Raw genomic sequence first — 18894 nt, 5'->3', positions numbered from 1 at the left:
TTGAAATAATTTCTTGACTACTGGCTTTTATTGTGGCTATTCAACGTCTGCTTCTAGACTAATTATCATTGCTTTGCAGAAGAAATGGCAATTTTTTAGATCTCTTAAGCTGTAATCTTCTGAACTTTTACTACAATATGTGTAGGAATGGATATCTTTCACGTATATCTCCAGAATCTTTTATCAGTTCTGGGAAATTCTTATACATTATTTCTTTGACTGTTTCCTCTCCTACAATCTATTATTACTTTATGAGACATTCTCATTCATTTCTTTATGTCTGATTATCTAGTCTCCCCACCCCTGCCCCACCCCCTACCCCCGCCCCGCCACCACCACCACACACGCTGCATTGTCTTTTCTCTGTCTGCTTCATTCCTTGTAATTCTTTTAGGGTGATCTTTTAATTTCCTAATTCTATCTTCAGCTTTATCTAAGCTGTTGATTTATTTACTGAGGAACTTTATGATGTCAATGATTATGTTTTTATTTTAAAAACTGTATTTTTAAAAGTTACCTGATCTTTTGAAAATAGTCCCATAGTGGCTGCTTCTTTTTTTTTCAATTTATTCTTTCTTTCTTTTAATATTTTATTTGAAATGATTTCATTTTTTATAGCTGATAATTCTACAATTTGAAGTTATCAGGGATTAAATATGTTGTTTTTCTTTTTCTGCTGACTCATTCCTGAGGCAGGCTGTCTCCTTTCTTATGATGATTTCATGATCTATGGAAATCCTTGGGATTATAATTGAATTGCTTTCCTCTAGACAAGACTGGCTTCCCAAGTGGCTCAGAGGTAAAGAATCTGCCTGCCAATGCAGAAGACACAGGAGACATGGGTTCGATCCCTGGATCAGGAAGATTCCCTGGAGGAAGAAGTGGCAACCCACTTCAGTATTCTTGCCTGGGAAATCCCATGGATGGAGGAGCCTGGTGAGATACAGTCCACAGGGTTGCAAAGAGTCGGACACGACTTAATGACTGAGCAGGTACACAGAGAAGACTGAGTTCAGTTTACCTGGGTTCTCTGGTTGCTACTAACCTAGGTCCATCTTGTTCACCATCAGGGATCTCATTCTAATGTTGGAGTTTAAGATGCTGTTCACCTAACCCTGAGGCAGGCTTAGTATCTCAGTACCAGGTTTCCCTTATAGTAACTCCAGATTTTAATTTTTCTTACTCCTCTCCAGCTTCAACTCATGGTGTGCTGTCTCTGTCTGGTAATGTAAACCTGAGGTTTTTCCTTACTTTCTTGTGGGTCCAGAAGAATATTTTCCAGATCATGGGCTGTAGTTTATCAAATAACCAGATATATTTTAGCTTTTGTATCTTATCATCCAGATTATCTTGACATACTACTTTCTCCAGTCGCTCTGTTGGCTGATTTGAATTGTAGTCATTTCTTCCCTTTATCTGATCTGACATGCACCATGGTTTATAAAAGCTGTTACATTTTTCTACTTTTAAGGGAAATCTTCCATATTTTCTAACATAGATACATATTTTACCCTTAAAACTTTTTTCTTGGGTCATTTCAATAGTTTTAGGAATATAGAGTTGTTGAACAAATAAGACAGTGGTGTTCTTTGAATTGGAAGTCCATAAATTGTGTTTTAAGAATAAGGCTTGAGGGTGAAATCCTAGTGAAAAGAGCATAAAAGATGAAACTGAGTTTAATATTGATGGACTGATGGAGGAGGGAAGTCACTTAATGTTACATTTATCAAAAAAGGAAAAGTTATTAACTTTTCTCATAGAAGAGAAAATGATATGATGAAACTGTTCAAGAAGGATAGCAATTATGAATAATAATGAATTGAGTTAGGAAGATACTGAGATCAGGGAATACAGATTAGAAGCCCATTTCTTTCAATTAATCAGACATGATGGCAAAAGGCTGAATTAAAATAATGACTAGGAGCTGGAAAGGAAAGCTATTCTCTGAGAGACTTCATAAATGTTGGTAGCATTTAAGGAGTTAGAGAGAGAAGGAAGCAACCTGCCAGTAATACTAATACTATTGGTTATCCAAGGATGTAATCCTGAAGGCTTAATATTATTTTGATACCATTGAGAATTTAAAAAAAATGCTAAGCATCTTTATATTATAGTAGTCCTGAAAGAGCATCCTTTGGGATAAGAAAGCCTGGGTTCCATACTAACTCTGCCAATGATTAACTGTGTGACCTACGGAAATTTACTTAACCTTCTTTGGACCTTAGTTTCCTCATATGGAAACTATGATAATGAGAACCTTGTGGAGTTATTTTTAAGGTTCAGTTCAGTTCAGTCACTCAGTCGTGTCCGACTCTTTGCGACCCCATGAATCGCAGCACACCAGGCCTCCCTGTCCATCACCAACCCCTGGAGTTCACTCAAACTCATGTCCATCGAGTCAGTGATGCCATCCAGCCATCTCATCCTCTATCGTCCCCTTCTCCTCCTGCCCCCAATCCCTCCCAGCATCAGAATCTTTTCCAATGAGTCATCTCTTCGCATGAGGTGGCCAAAGTATTGGAGTTTCAGCTTTAGCATCAGTCCTTCCAATGAACACCCAGGACTGATCTCCTTTAGGATGGACTGGTTGGATCTCCTTGCAGGCCAAGGGACTCTAAAGAGTCTTCTCCAACACCACAGTTCAAAAGTATCAATTCTTCAGCACTCAGCTTTCTTCACAGGCCAATTCTCACATCCATACATGACTACTGGAAAAGCCATAGCCTTGACTAGATGGGCCTTTGTTGGCAAAGTAATGTCTCTGCTTTTGAATATGCTATCTAGGTTGGTCATAACTTTCCTTCCAAGGAGGAAGCGTCTTTTAATTTCATGGCTGCAGTCACCATCTGCAGTGATTTTGGAGCCCCCAAAAATAAAGTCTGACACTGTTTCCACTGTTCCCCCATCTATTTTCCACGAAGTGATGGGACCAGATGCCATGATCTTCGTTTTCTGAATGTTGAGCTTTAAGCCAACTTTTTCACTCTCCTCTCTCACTTTCATCAAGAGGCTTTTGAGTTCCTCTTCACTTTCTGCCATAAGGGTGGTGTCATCTGCATATCTGAGGTGATTGATATTTCTCCCGGCAATCTTGATTCCAGCTTGTGCTTCTTCCAGTCCAGCGTTTCTCATGATGTACTCTGCATAGAAGTTAAATAAGCAGGGTGACAATATACAGCCTTGATGTACTCCTTTTCCTATTTGGAACCAGTCTGTTGTTCCATGTCGAGTTCTAACTGTTGCTTCTTGACCTGCATATAGGATATATAAAAAGTTTGTAACACAGTTAGTGGGGAAGGTCACTGACTTACTTGACAAGGAGTCTTGGTTGGGTCATAGCTGAAGCTTTGATATGCTAGTGGATGGAGTTAGATATATGCCTAGCACCTAGCCACATCTCCTGATTTTCAGGGTGTCCGTGAGTCCATTGGGAAAGAACTTGAAAAAGCTCTCCATTTATGAACTCATAGAAAATCATGAAAAAAACTTGAGATCTTGTTGTTTACCAGATATGGACTACAGAAGGAGAAATAATTGAAGTAGTATGAACAAGATCATGGGATACAAGGGAAAAAAACTTGTAATTTCATTTGTGTGGAAGGTCTAATTGAAGTTACCTGTGATGTTTTCTAGCTGTGCTTGTTATATCAGGAACAGGAATGGGGAAAACAGACAGTGTAGTCTGTTAATGTTGGAACTGGTACTTTTATGCCTGTATGTGTATTATAAAAGGATTAGTTAAACACAGAAATAGAAGTATTTATTATAATAATTAACCATGGGGTACTGACTGGGTGGAGAGCGTGAAGTAAGGAAGGCCAGGAAAGGAAAGAAGGACTGTGATAAAGGAGGATTGATGAGGAAAAGAGCATGCTCAGAAGTGAGGGGACCGGTGAGATAACAGAGACTAGAACGTGTGATAATCAGGGAGAGGCTTCTGAAGGGGATGCAGTCAAGAGACCTGGTGAGGTTTAAGGTGTGGTTTATTGTTTGCTATGTGGAGTGGAAGTAAAATAGCGGAGTGTTGATGGGATTGAGGAAATGCTAGGCGATTCTTGTCTCTTCAGGGAAGGACTGGGTGCAGAGTGTTAAACTTGAGAAGAGTGGGAGAAAAATGTCATTTTTCATTTACCAAAAAATATATTCAACTCCTATGTATGGAAGGCACTATGCCAGGTACTGGCTTACAGTGATGAATGAATACAGTTCCTCCTCTTTCCCCACTGAAATGGAGCCCTTAGACCCTCATGGCTGCTCTGTACCCTCTCTCTTTACAATCTGCTAACTAGCTTCACCTCTTGTTCTGTATCTTCCAGTTCCCTAGAGAGGAATTCACTTAGTTTACTTCATCTTTTCATATGAAGTCTAGAGCCTTGCTTACTGGCTCAGGGTGTGGATTGACAGCCTTTGTGTTAGATGTTCACCCCTGTTCAATCTTCCCCTGAAAAGTGGGAGAGTTACATGGTTCAGGCATGATTGTGTCCCCTTAATAAGGCCTCATGATGCAGGCAGGTGGTTTAGCTTGAGTACTCCAGAAAGCAGAGTCTGATATAAGAATTTAGGCTACTGTTTTTTGGAAGGGAGACCAGAGTGAGTGAAAAGGAATCAAGATAGGGAAGGAGGAAAAGCTGATTGGAAGGTGTGTTGCTGAACTAGTAGCACTAATTTAGACTGCTTCATGCTGTTGGACTGTGCTATGAAAGGGCATCTCAGGACCACATATAGTTGAGGAGAAAGGGGAAATATTTATCTATTTTTCTTGTCAGCCATTGGTTTAAGCTTTGCACTACTGGGATGGGACATCCCTGAAATTCCAGACTGCATTTGTGGGTACTAAGTAAGACCATCCACACCTCAGTGTCAACAAGAAAGTCTGGGGTTGATGAGAGGCATATGGACATGGCCTTAAAATAAGTTTGCCAAGTCTTAACCTGGATCAAATCATTCCACACACATGCAGAATTGGTTGCAATTGAGACAAAAGACACCTGAGGCCAAGAGACAATGGTTGGTCTTTAAGAAAGCAATGAGGAATATGGTTAGTTAAGGACGTGAGGACTTAGCCAGTGGTGGAGAAAGCAGAGTCTGGAGTTTTGAGACATGAGAAGGTCTACACTCAAAGGAGTAAATGTTGGAATGGCTTAAGAAGAAAGGAATGTGCAATAGTGAGTCAATGTTCCCATGGATCCCTCAGCCTTACTTTGCCAGCAGCAGGAAAGGTGGGCAGATCTACTATTATGGGAAGGCACCATAGATGTTTGAGGACCCAAAACATTTCAGTGGAGGAATTCCTCATTTCTGTAGCCTAGATCTTTTCAGATCTCATCTTTTGGTCCAGGTGAGAGCACTTGGCACCAGTCATGTTCTAGGTTTTGGGTGAAGGGCTTTACATAGTTTACCTCTTTAAAAATTTATAACATTGTAAAAAATTATTATCCCTAATGTACAGATGAGGAAAATGAGACCCTGACATCTAGGTGATTTACTCAGCTAATAAATGAAGGAGCAAAGATTGGACTGTAAAGTCTAACTATAAACAAAGCTTTTCCTCTTTCCAGCCTGTAACTGTTGTTCAGTCACTAAGTCGTGCCTGACTCTTTGCGACCCCATGGACTGCAGCATGCCAGGCTTCTCTGTCCTTCACTATCTCCTGGAGTTTGCTCAAACTCGTGTCCATTAAGTCAGCGATGCTATCCAACCATCTCATCCTCTGTCATCCCCTTCTCCTGTCCTCAGTCCAGTCTACAGTATCTGTCCTTTAATTTTCAGATGCTCTGGTCTTATCAGGGATTCTTGACATTGACTTAGGTGCCCTTTGAAGGACTGCTGCTGCTTCTAAGTTGCTTCAGTCATGTCTGACTCTGTGTGACCCCGTAGACAGTAGCCCACCAGGCTCCCCCGTCCCTGGGATTCTCAAGGCAAGAACACTGGAGTCAGTTGCCATTTCCTTCTCCAATGCATGAAAGTTAAGAGTGAAAGTGAAGTTGCTTAGTCGTGTCTGACTCTTAGTGACCTCATGGACTGCAGCCTACCAGGCTCCTGCGGCCATGGGATTTTCCAGGCAAGAGTACTGGAGTGGGGTGCCATTGCCTTCTCCGTGTGAAGGACTAAGGGAGGTCATTTCTTTCTACTTTTATATGAGAAGTCTTTCCTGAGAGCCCATGAATTCTAAGGCTGAACTCATTCTCACAGCAGGAAATGAAGTGGTGGTATGAGAAAAGAGCCTGTGCCCTGCAGTAGTGGCACAGCCACACTTTCACTGGCATCTATCTGGACTTCGTAAAAGTCTTTTGTCATATAATTTTGGTGGCATTTAGGTAAAGCCTATATGTGAAAGTGAGTGGTTTTGTTTTCCTGATGGAAAGTTTAATTTAGCTCTCCAGCATGTTGCTTTTAGCTTGTTTGTAGATATAATCGTTTACTTAATGAGGATGCATCCTCCTTTACAGAGTACAGACTTGAAAATGAATTTCCATAGATTTACATAAATTCCCCAGGGATCACTATAATGTGAGCAATGAAAGAATTGCCCAGCTGTGCACTGATTTAATGGAATTATGAAGCTTTAGGGTGTGGGCTCTGAAAAAGATATCTAGGGGAAATAGTCACTCAAACTGTTGGAGAAATAAACCGTTAAATGAATTTGTTCTCAGTCTGATAGAAGATCACTTTAGAAACCAGCATCAGCCAAGGTTTTGAAAAATAGGAAAACCTTGTGAAAATTCTGTACTTTTCAGAAACCACCTGTTATTTCTGAGAATGGATGTTAATATTTTATTATAGCATTTTTTAGGGGGGAAAGGATTTTATTTTAAAATAGTTTTGTTTGAAATAGACAGAATTAGCAAATGCCCTGTATCTCCTGGGCTTCCCAGGTGGCGCTAGTGGTAAAGAACCCACCTGCCGATGCAGGAGATACGAGATGCAGGTTTGATCCCTGGGTCGGGAAGATCCTCTGGAGGAGGGCATGTATTCTTGCCACTCCAGTGCCTTCTTTGGAGAATCCCATGAACAGAGGAGCCTGGTGGGCTGCAGGCCATAGGGTCACAAACAGTTGGACACGACTGAAGCGACTTAGTATGCATGCCTTTATCACCTGCTATCAATACTATCCTCAGATACACTTGCCTTTAAATGTAATAGAGGTCTTTAACCTCAGCTGGGCCAGAGTTTACTAATAGTGGTCTGAATGTCCTTCATACCTGAAATCACTGTCAGTGGTGTGGAAAGATTTAAGAAGATATCAGCTTCTGGGGCTCAGGGATGTTACCATCTATTTATTTTGACGCTTTCTTTAAATGATGGTGTCCCAAACAATTACGTGGTTTTGTATTCTGTGGCTAGTTCTATAGGTTGTTCAGAATAACATAGCAGCAAGGGGAAGACCTCATGTTTCCCCTGGCCTTGCAACATAGCAGTGTGAATTATGTCCTTTTCAAGATAATACCTCCACTTTAGCCAGCTGTCTAAATGAATATCTTTGGTTCAAAGAGGCTTATTCAAGAATATGAATGGATCAATATTAATTTATATTCTGTGTTGGAGAAACAACCACTGATAGTGAGTCAATAGGTTCATCTTTGTGTATAAATACATACATCAGTCAATAAGTATTTAGAAGTATATACACCATACTCTATGGGGGATGCAGAAAAGGAAGAAATATTTGTCCGTGGCATCAAAGAGTTTTTTTTTTCAATCATATACACCAAAGAAATAATTACAACAGCTAACATGTTTTATGGACTCAGTATGTGTCAGAATTTTCTTTTTTATCATCTCTTAGATACTTCATAATGACTTATGCACTCTGATTATCCCATTTTGCAAATGAGAATGATGGGAGTCACAGAAAGGTAAATTGTTTGCCCCACAGCTAGTGTGAGGGTAACTAGGATATCAATCATGGCATTTTTGATTCCAGTCTTTGTGCTCTTTCTTTTCTTAATTTTTATATTTTTATTGGAAAACGTACATCTTACAAAATTCACATTTTAGCTATTTAAAAATGTACAGTTCAGTGTCATTGTGTCTGCATTATTATGCAACCATCACCAACATTCATCTGAAAAACATTTTCCTGTTTCTAAACTGAAACTCCACACCCATTAAATCATAGCTCTCCATTCCTCCCTCCTCCCAGACTCTGATAATCACTATTCTTTTTTCCTGTCTGAGTGTGGCCACTCTAGGTACCTCATGTAAGTGAAATCATAAACATGTTTCTGTGTCTGGATTATTTCACTTAGCAAAAGATCTCCAGGTTTCATCCTTGTGGTAGCATGTGTCTCAATGTTCTTCCTTTTTAAGGCTGAATAATATTCCACTGTATATAGTACATTTTGCTTATCCATTCAACCATTGGTGGATCCTTGGCTATTGTGTGTAATGCTGCTGTGAACATAAAGGTTCAAATATATGTTTGAGTTACTGCTTTCATTTTTGGGGGGTATATATCAGTGGAATTATAATTAAATATTTAATTTTTAAAATTTCCATACTATTTTCCATAGTGGATACACTACTTTACATTTCTACAAGCAATGCACCAGGGCTCCAGGTTATTCAAGTTTTTGTCAATATTTTTTCCTAATAGCCATCCTATGGTATCTTATTATGGTTTTGATTTGCATTTCTCTAATGGCTCAGCTGGTAAAGAATCTGCCTGCAATGTGAGAGACCTGGGTTCTATCCCTGGGTTGGGAAGATCCCCTGGAGAAGAAAAAGCCTACCCACTTCAGTATTCTGGCCTGGAGAATTCCATGGACTATATAGTCCACGGGGTCGCAAAGAGTCGGACAGGACTGAGCAACTTTCACTTTCACTGATTAGTGATGTTGAGGATATTTCATGGGCTTATTGGCCATTCATAAATCTTCTTTGGAGAAATGTCTATTCAAGTCTTTTGCCCATTTTTAAAGAAGGTTGTTTTGTTGTTATGAAGTTGTAGGAATTCTTTATAGATCCTGGATATTAATCCCTTATCAGATATATAGTTTGCAAATATTTTCTGTCATCCTGAGGGGTACCTTTCACTGTGTTGAATATGTCCTTTGGTGCACAAATGTTTTTAATTTTGGTGAAGTCCAATTCACCTCTTTTTCCTTTTGTTGCATGTGCTCAGACCCATTCTCTCAACTACTCCCCTGAAGCAGAGAGCCAAGACTTCAATGTGCTGAAGTGTTTGGTACTAACCATGTCTCCTGGTGATAGGAATCTGTGTTGTCAGGGAATTTGTGAATGAAGCGGTGCAATGTAGCTCATTATAGATGTGTTTAGTGCATACTCCTCTTTTTTTAAGTGATTTTTTATTGTGGTAAAAGTCACATAAAACATACTGTTTTAACTGTACAGTTAAAACATATTTAACTGTACAGTTTAATGGCACTAAGTACACTCACATTGTTGTACAACTCTCACCATTATCCATCTCCTGAATTTTTCACCTTCCTAAACTGAAACTCCATGAAATTAAAAGACGCTTCCTCCTTGGAAGGAAAGTTATGACCAACCTAGATAGCATATTGAAAATCAGAGACATTACTTTGCCAACAAAGGTTCGTCTAGTCAAGGCTATGGTTTTTCCTGTGGTCATGTATGGATGTGAGAGTTGGACTGTGAAGAAGGCTGAGTGCTGAAGAATTGATGCTTTTGAACTGTGGTGTTGGAGAAGACTCTTGAGAGTCCCTTGGACTGCAAGGAGATCCAACCAGTCCATTCTGAAGGAGATCAGCCCTGGGATTTCTTTGGAAGGACTGATGCTAAAGCTGAAACTCCAGTACTTTGGCCACCATGCGAAGAGTTGACTCATTGGAAAAGACTCTGATGCTGGGAGGGATTTGGGGCAGGAGGAGAAGGGGACGACAGAGGATGAGATGGCTGGATGGCATCACTGACTCAATGGACATGAGTTTGAGTAAACTCCAGGAGTTGGTGATGGACAGGGAGGCCTGGCGTGCTGCGATTCATGTGGTCGCAAAGATTGGACACGACTGAGCGACTGAACTGAACTCAACTGAACTGAAACTGAAACTCTGTTCCCATTAAACACCAACTCCCTGACTATCACACCGAGTGAAGTAAGTTAGAAAGAGGAAAACAAATATTGTGTATTAATGCATATGGAATCTAGAGAAACAGTACAGATAAACCTATTTGCAAAGCAGAAATAGAGACACAGACTTAGAGAACAAATGTGTGGACACCGAGGGGAAAAGGGGAAATGGGAAAAATTGGGAGATTGGGATTGACATACATAGTGCATATTTCTTGATGAGATTGTTTTTACAGACAGTTGATTGAAAAAAAAAATAATGTTGAGTCAACATGGTGGCATCTCTCTGTTCTTTCCCACGTATTTCTGGGCATTCATTAGGAGAGGGGAGGGATGGGAAAGGTTGGTAGCTGCTTGACCGTGAATGTAGGTAGATCTTCCTATCTCTTAGCTGTAGATACATTGTGAGGAGGTTTTCTGGGAGGAGTTTTATTCAACCTAATTTGAAGAGGTAAAATAAAACCTCTCTGCAGCCTTATTCACTGTCAGCCACTGGAAGCTCACCTTGCCTTGTTGATTAACCAAGAGAGAAAGTAAAAGAGAAAAACAATCCTCTCTCTTGCCTTTTCTTCTCTGCCCAAGCCCTGCTAAATTCTGTCCTCCTGGGTATTCCTGGGGCAAAGGGATGAGCAGAGAACTGAGCCCGTGTTGTGCTTCTTTGTCGGAAGAGTGTGTTGTGAGTGACTCATGTTTCACTGAGAGTTCTTTGCTTCTAACTGCATACCCTTTGTTTCTCTTTTAGCTCTTGAACTTGAGAGGCATGTGAAACAGTTTTTTGTCTGTTTGTGAATGATGAATGTTATGCCTCAGTCTCAGAGGGTGGGCACAGCAACTATAACAATAACAATCTGGAAAGGAAATGAGAACAAGTCCTCTTTCCATCCAAGTTTGTGAATAAGCCTTAGGTGCCCATGCTGGAGGCACATGCTTGCTCCAGGCTTGTAACTTTTTGTGTGTTTAACAGAGAAGGCAAAGGAATCATCAAAAGGACTGCAAGCAGGATGGTGATTGCTGGAGAGCTGTCAGGAAACTTGCAGGAAGAAGAGCCCATTTGTAAGCCTCTCCTGAAGTCTCCACAGCCATAGCATTGGTGCAATCATTTCCTTTTGCAATGTTTTAGGTTATATGAGTAAGAGCATATTGTAACGAAGAGAGGAGAGTACAAATTTTAAAAATAAAAGTAAAGACAGGAGAGCCTAAGAAGGGATTTCTGGGCCCTTGTGACTACCTCACATGTGACAATCTCATTCTCATTCAAGAGGCTGCTGTCCAGGTCTCAAACCTCCTGTAAGGGTCACCGTGTCCCGGTCATCTCCAGATTCCAGACGATTTCATTTCATCTTCCAAGGGCTACTCCAGTTTGATGTCAGTCCTTTTACACAAAGGAGCCTGAGGTCTCTGCCACATATAGAAGGCCAAGAAAAAAAGAGTCATTTTGCCAGATATTTTTGATAATAGTATCTATTATTCATTGTGTTTATACTGTGTGCCAAGTGCTTACCAGGGCTTCCCTGGTAGCTCAAATGGTAAAAAGTCCACCTGCAATGCAGGAGACCCCAGTTGGATTCCTGCGTTGGAAAGATCTCCTGGAGAAGGGATAGGCTACCCATTCCAGTATTCATGGGCTTCCCTGGTGGCTCAGATGGTAAAGGATCCACTTGCAATCCAGGAGACCCAGGTTCCATTCCTGGGTTGGGAACATCCCCTGGAGGAGGGCATGGCAACTCACTCCAGTATTCTTGCCTGGAGAATTCCATAGACAGAGGAGCCTGGAGGGCTACAATCCATGGGGTCGCAAAGAGTTGGACACAGCTGAGCGACTAAGCACAAGTGCTTACATATTTTGTTAAATTGTGAGAACCCCCTCAGGCAGATTTTACTGTTCCCTTTTGCTGAGGGAATTGAGGCCCCGGAAGGGCAGTGAATTTTCTCCTATAACTCAAAAGTGTGGAAATCAAAGCCCGCCGTCTGAATAGGTCTCCCTAGCTCCATCGCACAGCCTCCTTCCTCTCTACCCGGGCAGGGGCCTCTTGCGACTCTTGCTGACCTGGGATGCTCTTATTATAGATTCCCGGAAACAAAAAGAGGGGGTAAAAAAAAAAAGATGCTTTATCTGAAATGTGTTAACTGAAATTAGCAACAATTAACACCGTTCAGAGGAGAGAACTGCTGTTCCTTCAGCATTTTAGAATGACTCCATGAGGCCAGATAGAACCCAAACGTGAGTCAGTGGTCCCGTCCGCACGACAAAGGCATCTAGAGCAGAGTCCGTTTGATGCAAATGTGACCTCGTCCACTCGCGCTGTTTACTAAGGAGATGGTGGATGCAGCTTTCACATTGCTTCTGGAAACTGTTGGCAGAAAGAATTGCTGCACAGGTAGAGATAATATCATTCGGCTGCAATGAGGGCAATTTGCAAAAGACAACTGCTCCCACTCACGCCGAGGCCATTGGCAGAAGCTGCGCTTCTCATCTTGTGGCGCAAACTACTTCCTGGCATATTTTTTCTTTCTGCAGCTCAGTTGTTGGCTTCTTCTTACTTGCTTTTATTGGCATAATGATTTTTTTTGGAGTGTCAGTTTCATGACACAATTATTCTCCTGCCAAATCCAGTCATCAAGCGAATTAAAAGCATTATTTATTGATTTTTAGAGAGAATAGGTTTATTGTGCCTTATTTACTTATTTACTCTAATTTGATACCAAAACCCTATTAGTGTCACTAGTAAATATAATTTACCCAGTAATTTAGACAACGTTGTTATTTTCTTGTAGCACACATGCCACAGTTCTGATCATGTTTGGATGTTGCTCACAAAACAGCAAGAAAAGACTTGATTTTGCCCATTGAAACCATGGCAGAGGCACTTGGCAGTTTCTTTTCCTGTGGGGCAGAAACTGCAGTCAGGTAAGGTATTCTACTTGGTAGCTTAGTCCTCACAATCTATTAGGACATAAAAAGGGCAACCATCTTAGTTTCTAGAGGATTAGTAGACACCAGATGTGGCAGAGAACATGTTCTGGTGCTATGAGGAATTTCTAAAGTTAGTGTTGGGGGGGGCAGCATAGTTATCAAAATCATTGTAACTATAGTAATAGCAAACATACAGCATCGTAAGGTGATAGGCACTATTCTGAGAAATGAACATATAATTTATTTAAAATCCTCATGGTAAACCTAGGAAGCACAAAAAGTTTAAGCAATTTGCTCAATATTACACAGCTAATAAGTGGGAGAACCAGAATACTTACCCTAACAGACTGGTTCTAGAGTTTGTGCTGTTAACCACTACCCCCTATATGGCAACATTATTGAGGTCGTATTATATGTTTTGCACTATGTTAGTCATTGAGACTAGAGAGAGAAAGATTCCTCAAGGAGTTTACAGTCTAATGCACAGAGATACAAATCAGGATTATTGTCCATTTGTTAGATGTATAGTGTTACTTGCTCAGTCATGTCTGACTCTTTGCGACCCCATGGACTGTGGCCCTCCAGGCTCCTCTGTCCGTGGGATTCTCCAGGCAAGAACACTGGAATGGGTTGCCATTTGTTAGATGGGAAGACTCTTAAAAAGTGAGCAGCATTTGGAAGCTTATCTAAAATAGGAGGTAAATACTGAAACTGAACCCTAAAAAGCTTTCAGAGTTTGCCTATTGATGCCCTTTTTGGCTTTAGCAGCTAGAACTGTGAGATGTTGAACTGAACAACGCAGGGCTATGAATATCCATGATTCCAATTTGAACAGTTTCAAGATTTTGTAAGACAGTTGGTTCAGAGCCTATATGAGATGAAGGTGAAAAAATCCTAGTTCAGAAGGTTCCCACATTTGTAAAGATGTATCTTTAGCTGTTATAAATTTCCATCTTAGAATTTGATAACATGGGCAATAAAGTATGAAGAACGGTTTTTTTCCCCCTTTGTGTCTGTTTCTCTGTACATAAACATGTACACATATAGATACATATGTAAAGAATATATGAAGGGCAGAATTAAGAGCGTAGATAATGTGATATATTCATATTTTAATTATACTTTTGTATATTGAAATTAAAAAAATACGTACATATTTCTTTTTGAATTTTATCAATCCTTTTACAATAAAGAAGTACATAGTTCTAGAGTACTCAAGATAAAAAACTTGCACTTCCTTTATTGAGAATAAAGAATATTCACAAGGGATATTAGCCATTACCTCTCAGAGGCTTAACCTTCTTTTGAACAAATGCCTATATTTGCATAATGGGGTACTAAAATAATTCTCACATTAAAACAACCATTATTTACCTGACATACTACATGACAAAATAGTTTTTGAGTGATTTTATAATTATACTTTTTTGGTTCTGTGTCTTTGGCTGCCAAAAGACAGACCTGCCAGTCTCATGCACATTTTTACATTACTTTATGTGTAAGCAAGAACTAAAAATAGGTGATTTTTTTTAAAAAAAGCTTTCCATTTCATCAGGTCATCCTTAATAAAATTATAACTCCACAATGGATATTATAAAAGCATCTTTGATAAGACAGTTTTCTATCAAAGTAGCATGTTCTTTTATGCAAATTATCACAAGGATCTGGATCATTGACAGAATATAAAAAAAAAAAAAAAAAGTAGCCTAAATCCTTTGCAATTTTAAAATCAGATCTTTTTTTTTCCCCCCACAATTACCCAGATGTAAGAACATATGTTATTTTGTTTTTAAATAAAAGCAGTTTTTTTAATCTATAAAAAATTCCTAGTTTCCCCCCTTCCAATCCCGTGCTTAGTCTCGTACTCATGTCCAATTCTTTGCAGCCCCATGGACTGTAGCCCTCCAGGCTCCTCTGTCCATGGGGATTCTCCAGGCAAGAACATTGCAGTGAGCTGCCATGCCCTCCTCCAGGGGATCTTCCCAACCCAGGGATGGAACCCAGGTCTCCTGCACTGCAGGTGGATTCTTTACCATCTGAGCCACCAGGGTTACCAATGCTGGAGACAGTTTTAGCTGGGAAGAAAGTGAACTTTGTCTTTATAACATCTGTTTACCTTTATTTTCTCTTTGGATTGTTACTCTTTATGATTTTTAATATTTATGAATCCATGCTTTTTTCTGGAATGCCTCTGATAACCTCATTTGTGCTTAGATGTTCATTCTGATAGCACATTGTCTTCCTTCTAGGGAATATGTTTTTCAGTCAAAGGACTAACTCTCTTATGGCTGAATATTGAAACCAGGAAACAGGAGACAATTTGGGAGATAGTATCCCAGTGACACAGAAATAGTAAAATGAATATGTATTAGAATGTGCCTTTACCTATAATCCTCCCATAAAAACACATCTTGCTAGTATTTAGAGAAAGAATATGAGTTGGATGGATACTCTATGTATTGCATTCTGGTATTAAAATATTTTGATATTCTTTTTTGGTTATGTTTTATTTTTACTAATATCATAACCCTTTTAAAGTTCAGATTTTAGCCTGTGATAATTTAGAATTAACTTGAATTAAAAACAAAGTAGCTCAAATATTTTACTTCAGTATCCTAATATTTAAAACCTTCAAAAACTTAGAATCAATAAGGCATCTCTCTGAAACATTAACTAGTTATTAACAAAAGTTCTTATTGAGTACTTACAATGTGCTAGACACAATTGCTAGCATTGTAATGTGTTAAATTCTGCTTATGGGTTATATTTATTAATGTTTGTAAGAACCCTGTGGGGTGGGAACTGATGCTTCTTCTTTACAGAGGAGGAAACTGAGGCTGAGAGTCCCCGGATGGGTTCAGTCAAAGCTGGTGAGTGGCAAAATTAGAATGAGAGCGTGGTTCTGTTTCATGCCACCACCCTTCACTCCTAATTGTCAAATACTTTAGATCTAATGATATGCCTTGTCTGTTCCTATTAAATGCCAACTGAATACCAGGCACTGCCTTTACATAGCTTTCCTCTTTCATTTAATCATGTTTAAGTGGCATGTCCAATTTTGCACAGCTTAGAAGTAGCAGAGCCAGGGTTCAAATCTAGGTCTTATGATTTCAAATTGAGTAGGGTTTCTAACTCATGCAGCTAATCTCTCAGTCCAGCCAAGTATGATATCACGTAGGGAGAATTCTAGAGGTGGGATCTTCAGTGACAATTCACTTTAGAAAATCCTTAATCTGAAATCTCTTTAGGAAAAAGAAGTATGTATATATAGATAATTTACTGTTTTGCATTTATTGAGTGAGGTCTTAATTTAAAATTGCAGTGAAAACTTATAGTTGTCATGAAAAGTTTCTAGACTAAATGGCATTTTGTGTATATTTATAGCACTTTTGGAGAGGTTATTTTGGTTTATTTGCTTGTTAGAACTCGTAAACAAAACCGTTCATTGATTAAAGTGATTTACTCAACATTAAAGTTTAGCTGTTTAGGGTATTCTGAATAATGAATGAGGAGCAGGACTGTTCTCATGTAATTACAATGAGTGAGAAGTTGTGGTTCAATGAAAGAGAAAGGATTTAAGAGAGGGAATATAATTTCCTTTACTAGAAAATTAGGTGATTATAGCTCTAGAGAGAGTTGACATATAACAAGAGCATATTGGTCTCACTAAAAAGACACTCTTTTTCCAACTGGAAGACTGATAGCAATGCCAGGTCACCAGGGTTTCACATAATTCTGTGTTAAAGTTCCATATTTTCTTTGCATTTACCTCTTTTGTCTGTAACTCTTCACTATCACTTCCCTAGTGGGTTTAGAAACAGCCCTCCCATTCACCCCAATCTTTCCCAAGCAGGAATCTCTATACTATGTACCTCTACAAACACTCTACCCAAAATCTGAAACTGAATTAAAGCATGCTTCTAGATCTACCTACAGTTTACAGGAACATGTCAAATGATGTGATACAAAGGCCGTCAGCAAATCTTAGGAATAAATTACAGCAAATGAATTGCCAGTAGAAAACTGAGGGAGGACGGACTCAGCAATTAAAAGAGATAACCTGTCACACAAATATAAGAACCATGCATCTTGTTTGGATTCATTTCCAAACCAACTCAGTGGTAAAAATAAACACATGATAAGAGAAATTCAAACAGTCTGGATATGTGATGACATCAGAGAATATTCCTTTGTTTGGCGGGGGTGGGGCAAGAGAATAATGACGTTTTAGTTATGTTTTAAAAAGAGTTCTTATCACTTTGACATGTGTACTGAAATATTTATGAATGAAATAATATCATAGCAAATATTTGCCTTGAAAGATTCCCATTGTTGCGAGGAAAGGAAGAAGCAGATGGTGAATAGATGAAAGAAGCAGAGTCCCGAGTTGAAGGGTTTGTAGCTGGGTGACAACTACATGGGAAAATCATATTCCACTTTTTTTTTTTTTTTTTGGTGTTCTTTAGTTTTGTCAATGAAACATAAAAGGGGGGGGGATGGGAAATAGAAGAGAGCACTCCTTTTTGAATTCCAGCTCCTCTTCTATGTCATCCTAAGTGTTCCTGTACTCTACTCTGGGCAGGGCTCCCCTCCTCTGGAGTGGTCACCAAGGTGACGAATCTATTGTGTCTCCAGGCAGGGAACGTGGAGAGTGATGAGGGCAGATCCCTTGAAGTCTTTTAAGTGCTGAATCACCAAGTACCACAGGAAACTGTGAAAGAAGATGGAGACCACAGGGAACTGTGAAAAAAGCTGTGTACCCACTTCCATTTTGTAACAAAACCTACTTACATGCTTTCTAAAGGAAGGATAAACCCAGAAAAGGATGTTCCTGGCATACTTAATTAACAGCGGAGAACATATTTCTTTTTTCAGTACATATAGCAAAGCTAAGCCAAAAGCTAACTCAACAATTTGAACAATGACTACTTGATTTTAAGGATGCGTATTATGTAGACACTACCTTTAGTGAACAATGGACGTTTTCTTTAGACTATAGCTTATATCATTTTGTTGTTGTTTTTGGTAGTGTTGCTGAACAAAACTCGGGCATGAATGCTTCTGTCATTTTGAGTGATCATTTTTCTTCCTGAACTTATTTTCTATTTGAAACTTTAGTCAAGTTAGAGTTGATTTATTTGTACTTAAATCACTCGAATTCCTTTCACATTGTCTGATGACTCTATAAGAAGTTAGATTTGTTGGCATTTTAGAGTCTATCAGAAATATCTTTTTGGTTAAAAATATTTTCTCATGGTTTATATATATTGCTAAAGGCACAAAAGAGACAGTGAAAATATCAATATCTCCTCAATTAGTGTAGTATATTAAGCACATGTGGCAATTGTAAATAAAATCATAACCTTTTTACTCAAAATATACTATCAATTGTTATGCCTTAATAAAATACAACTCATGAAATCAGTTAGGAAACTAAAAGATGCTGACAACACTCAAATTTATTTCCAGCTTTAACCTTTATCTCAAGCTCTAAAATGACAAATTGACTTCTGGACATCTCCACCTGGATGACCTTCCCACAAACAACTAAAAATCAATAAGCTTAATTGAGTTCAATTCAACATTTATTTATTGAATCCCTTTCAGGAGGTGTGTTAGAGGCTGGGGACACAAAGATAACTAAGATCCAGCCTCTCATCCAAAGAGGTCACCAAAAGCCCCACAATTATTTTTTATCCCCAAAACTTTCAGTTTCTCCTGAGGTCCATATCTTAGTTGATGGCAACATACTGTCCCCAAATCTTGAAATATTTGAATCATCTTTGACACATTTTCCCTCACAACTGGCCTTCAACCCAATTCCAAGTCTTTTTGATTCTACTTCTAAAAATTCTCCAAAACTGTGCCCACCCCTGCTGTCTTGCTGTTGCTGATTGGGTTTACACTTTGTCATCCTTCTCCTAAA

The 18894-nt window shown here is 39.2% G+C and overlaps 2 long non-coding RNA genes across 7 annotated transcripts in view; both read left to right on the top strand.

The window, feature by feature from the left end:
- Positions 1-992, top strand: part of LOC147366276 (uncharacterized) — a 60268-nt gene extending 59276 nt beyond the window's left edge. For all 3 annotated transcript variants that reach the window (XR_015132468.1, XR_015132469.1, XR_015132466.1), the window contains one exon: positions 771-992. This is a non-coding gene — a long non-coding RNA (uncharacterized LOC147366276). The remainder of the gene's footprint in view (positions 1-770) is intronic.
- A 3535-nt stretch (positions 993-4527) lies between these two features.
- LOC147366275 (uncharacterized) lies at positions 4528-18655 on the top strand. Of its 4 annotated transcripts, none has more exons than XR_015132465.1 (3): positions 4528-5219; positions 12830-12962; positions 17604-18655. It is a non-coding gene; the product is annotated as an uncharacterized LOC147366275 (long non-coding RNA). The 4 variants fall into 4 exon arrangements; XR_015132464.1 differs by lacking the exon at positions 17604-18655 and adding an exon at positions 14854-17585 and having other exon boundaries at positions 4574-5165; XR_015132462.1 differs by lacking the exon at positions 17604-18655 and adding an exon at positions 14854-17584 and having other exon boundaries at positions 4582-5219.
- Positions 18656-18894: the final 239 nt, after the last annotated feature.

This window comes from Bos grunniens, chromosome 9 (genome assembly GCF_055505025.1).
Source record: "Bos grunniens cultivar Pamir isolate PY7600 chromosome 9, Bosgru_T2T1.0, whole genome shotgun sequence".
NCBI classification, from domain to species: domain Eukaryota; kingdom Metazoa; phylum Chordata; class Mammalia; order Artiodactyla; family Bovidae; genus Bos; species Bos grunniens.
The sequence above is the reverse complement of the archived record's forward strand: the minus strand, read 5'-3'. Positions and strand labels throughout refer to the sequence as shown.